The following is a 4,721-nucleotide window of genomic DNA, read 5'->3' as shown; positions in this document are numbered from 1 at the left end:
CACTTTTGTTTGCATGGCAATTGTCCTGCTTTTACCCTATTCTGCTTCCATTTGCAGCCTCATTGCTCTTACTACAACCATTTTACAGCTCAAAAGTTTGGGTCCCCAAAGACATCTATGGGGTTCTGGGTCTGGGGGTTAATTTTGGCTACCAAACCAAATTTTCAACTATAGTTCTGAAGAACCCGGCAAACCTGAACACCCATGGGTCCGCTCATCCCTAATTGTTACCCTTTTGCTCATTAGTTTATGTTCCTAAAAATTCTTGCTTTATGAACTTACACACACTTAATGGAGAATGCGTTTAATCAGAGAATAAAAACATTTTCAAGATATGTGAAGCATTTCACATTAATATAGACAGAATAACCAATAACAAAGCACAGAACGTTTTATTATTCCATTCTGAGGTATCATTGATACAGAAAGGTTTTTCACTTCTTTCCGCCTGCATATCCTCCTTGGGCTTGACCACTGTGGCCTTTCTTAGAAACTCCTTGTTGCTGACAGGGATCAGGTGCAGCACATGGGTCTAAAGGAACATAGAAAAAAGGTTTAGAAGAATATTTAAAGCAAATATTGTATTTTTTTATAAATTAAATAACTAAGCAAACAATGTAGAAGTCAAAATTAGGATCTGTGCAGTCCGAAAACTGAATTAAAAAGATATCATGTTAATTTTTATAATGAAAAATCTATAACACTTACCCTGTACCATGTTAATTTTGGTATTATCATTTTACAAAAGAGGGCTCCCATAGATACTAGAAACTGGGTAGGGTTAGAGTTGAGCGGACCCGTGAAATCTTGGGTTCTTCAAGTTCAGCTAGACTTTAAAGTTCTGTTCTGGACCTTAACTTGACCCAAACCTCATTGAAAGTCACTGATTGTGCAGTTCGGCTCTTCACCCACAAGCCACTCGCCATAAGCAGAGCACTTCCCGGGAGGGTAGGAAAGTTTTTTTTTTTAAAACAAATTTTGGTTTGTGCACACTACATCCGATCACACTGATTTTACCCCCTGTGCAAGTTACTTAAACAATGCAACCGGCTCACACTGGGCCGAGCACCAAGCGTAACGAAGCACAACCATGTGCTCTAGAGTGGTTTTCATATGTAAAGCACCCAAACTCAGAACTTGAGCACTGATTTTTTTGTACAGCCTGTGTTTGACATGAATACCCAACTTTAAAGTTCGGATCCGCTCATCTCTACACACCTTATATATGCCCTAGCAGCAACTCTGTACATTGTATCTGTTTATTAATTACAAGGATCTATTTGCTACAAATTCTTTAATAAATTAATAATTGGATTTTTATTGCAAGTCTATAAGGTGCCAACATATTTCACAATTTAAAACTCATAATTCATACATTTATTCATCTATATGTATATGTTAGACTTAGGCCTTATGCCGAAGCAAAATGTTTCTGGCTCCGTACTAGAAAGCAGTATACAGGCATTCTGCTGCATACATTGCTTCACATCATTTCATCCTACTGGATTATTCTCAGCTAAAAGCAAAACATCCAGGGGAGAAACCTCCATAAGGAAATCACAGATAAATAGAGCCTTTTGTTATCTATATATATAACGTTGCTCTGTACAACTCAGACAAGTAATTGTATAAACTCGCCCTCAAGCAGAATCTCCCGTACACTCACTTCCACAACTAATATTATTCTGATGCAAAAATAATTTCTTTCCCTCATGTTTTTGTATAGAAATTTTCCTCTGCACATTAATTAACATGGCTTGTTTAAGAGCATTTTCTATTCTAGATTGCATTTGGATTATTTTGGCATCAAGAGAATTCTTAACTGTAAATCAATTTTTTATTTTTTACAGAAAATTAGACCCATATATCATATACTATTACTTTATGTACCTTGGCAAGTAACTACTGCACATGGATCTTGGCAGGTTACGGATGCACATGGGTCTGGGCAGCACTTGGGTGCTTGGTCCTTGCAGACAGGCTGTGGGGCACATGCTGAAAAAAGCGAGTTATGAAGACATCAGAGAAGGTCATGAAAATATAAAGATATTTCATTTGCTGAAAAACATTTAATTTTCTTAGAGTAAAGTAATATTTTGATTGTAAGTTTATTGGTGAACGTTGGCATTAGCCTGCTGTAATACTAACTTAAGATATTACACATTGTCTTATACCATCAAGTAATACTACGCATTTGCTAATAAAGCATGTGTAACTAGTGAGAGGACACTTGGGGCAGATGTACTATGTGGGCACTCACTGCACCTGCTTGTCTTGCTGGCAATGGGGCTTAGGGCTGCATTAAGCAAATGTTATTGTCAATTAGACGGCACATAAATGACCACCATGATGATTCTCTCCAGTGGCTAAAATTAATGGTAAATTGTCCAAACCCGCTACTGTGGATTTCTTTTTACAAACAATGAAGAAACTTGTGCCTAACTATCATACAACAATTATCATATTAGCAAACCATATACAAAGCTAAACTCACGTTACTGTATCTGGATAAACAGAGGAGTTGAGCACATCCTTGACCAGATCTCCGTGTTATCTGAAGTATTCGTTGTTTTGAATATAACTTCAAGTAAATCTATTAAGTCATTTACACAAGACAAATATCTGGAATATTCAGCTCTAATTTACATCTATACCACTGAACATGACTAATGGGCAGATAACAATATTTAATTATTTTCATGTATTTGTAAAAATATATTCTTTTCTATAGCAAAAAATAAATTTGATTCAAAAGTCACTTACGGTTTTTAGCTTGTCCCTTTGATGACATGGTTGTCTCTGTTAATGCGGTAGACGTCTGAGTGATGATACAAGGTCAGAATAGACAGATACTGCAGAGCATTACAAAGGTGCTATATATATAGGTCTACTGGTAATGGCGAGCAAATTATCAGATACAAAAATAAACCCAAACTGGAATTCTAATTGACTATTATCTGCAATGTAATATCTATATTTTGCATACCTTCAAGTCACAACATGGACTGTATGGACGTGAATGTATAATATATATATAATTTGAATATCAAATATCTTCCTTCTACTTACACGCATGTTAATCATTTACTAAGATAATGACTTTGTATCTGAGTATATACTTAGAACTAATTAATCAGAGTATTAGAAAAGGAATGTTTAATAATTATAAGATTACATTCTCTCTAACAGTCTAAGCATTATTCTTACTACCAATACATCTGGTCAGTTCATTCATTTCTTTGATACGATAAGCCAGGAAAACGCCATATCACATGACCCAGTTTCAGTTTTATTATGATTTGCTACAAAAGAGAATGTAAAATAGAAGCATACTATGTGAGTGTGGGACACTTGAAGCATCTATGTTGGTCCTATTGTCTTTTCTATTAGGTGTTGCAAAATTGTTTAGTTCGGCTTTTCCTTAGTGACTGCATTGTCGGCAAATGATGTGATGAAAAAATGTCCTAATGTTAAAGACATACTGACTTTGATGTTTATTTTGGATCCCAGTCCTCTATGGTTTAGTAATCATATCATAGTTTTTTTTACTCAGGAAACTTCTTTTACATATAAATCTGAGCAAATATTGCATATGTAACAAGCAAAGAAAAAGGGGATTTTCTGTTCACCTGAGATATGTGGGATCAAAGGTTAGGATGGTGTATAGGGTACAGCACAGCAAGATCCAGAAAAAAAAGTGATCCAGCAAATTATCCAAAATTTATAAAACAAGTCTTTATTCCATACTATTAAAATTGGTTGATCAGATGTGAAAATACTTACAGTGCGTTTTACGTGTTTCAAGGCCATCAGGGCTCCAAATAATAGACAATTGTGTACGTAACAAGGTTGCCTGAGAGTTGATGTGTTGCATTAAATATTGTTATTTAATATGGTTATCCTAGATTGTACAGTGGTATCCAACTCATACACTCTAACGATTAGCTATAACATGGTTTAAACAAAAGTATACAATTTATAACAGGAATAATGTGAAAGTCATAATTCCTTATAGAAGAAGTAAATGAGAGTTACCCTTCATATGAATGGATAGTGTGGTCACTAGAGATGAGCGAACCGGTCGTGGTTCGGCTCGAGGTCGGTTCGCCGAACGGAGCTCCCGTTCGAGTTCGGTTCATCGAACGTTCGACGAACCGAACTCGAACTGCATAGGAAACAATGGAAGGCATTCACAAACACATAAAAACACCTAGAAAACACCCTCAAAGGTGTCCAAAAGGTGACAAACAACTCACAACACAACACAAACACATGGGAAAGTGACAAGGACATATACTCATGCGAAAACAAAAGAGCTGGACAAGGAAAAAGAGGAGGACACACAGATATATGAGTATATGCAAGGAAACATCGATGCCATTACTGTGCAACTTGAGCCCTGCTCATTTTAGGCTTCCAATCTGGATAAATTGCCTGAGATTGCCACGTACGCCTTGGGGATCTTGTTGTGTCCTGCAGCCAGCGTTCTCTCGGAACCTGTCTTCAGTGCTGCTGGGGGTCTGCTAGCAGATAAGCACATGCGTCTGTCCACTGACAATGTGGACATGGCTCTGAGAGGACTTGTCTTCCCCTGGGTCAGCCAGGGGACGGGAAAGGCACGCGTATTTTTGAGAGTGCTTCATGCAAAGCATCTTTTTCTTTTTCAAAAGGGGGGTCAACTGATGCCAGTCAAGTGGGGTGTGTGTGGCCCAATTAGTGGC

The 4,721-nt window shown here is 37.1% G+C and overlaps 1 long non-coding RNA gene across 1 annotated transcript; it reads right to left on the bottom strand.

Annotated features, from left to right (window-relative positions):
• Positions 1-288: 288 nt before the first annotated feature.
• LOC142309819 (uncharacterized) lies at positions 289-2,872 on the bottom strand. The gene is made up of 3 exons (XR_012754002.1): positions 2,764-2,872; positions 1,891-1,995; positions 289-532 (listed from the first exon to the last, which is right to left on the bottom strand). It is a non-coding gene; the product is annotated as an uncharacterized LOC142309819 (long non-coding RNA).
• Positions 2,873-4,721: the final 1,849 nt, after the last annotated feature.

This window comes from Anomaloglossus baeobatrachus, chromosome 5, assembly GCF_048569485.1.
Source record: "Anomaloglossus baeobatrachus isolate aAnoBae1 chromosome 5, aAnoBae1.hap1, whole genome shotgun sequence".
NCBI lineage: Eukaryota > Metazoa > Chordata > Amphibia > Anura > Aromobatidae > Anomaloglossus > Anomaloglossus baeobatrachus.
Note: the sequence above shows the minus strand (reverse complement) of the source record. Positions and strands in the feature narration are given on the sequence as shown.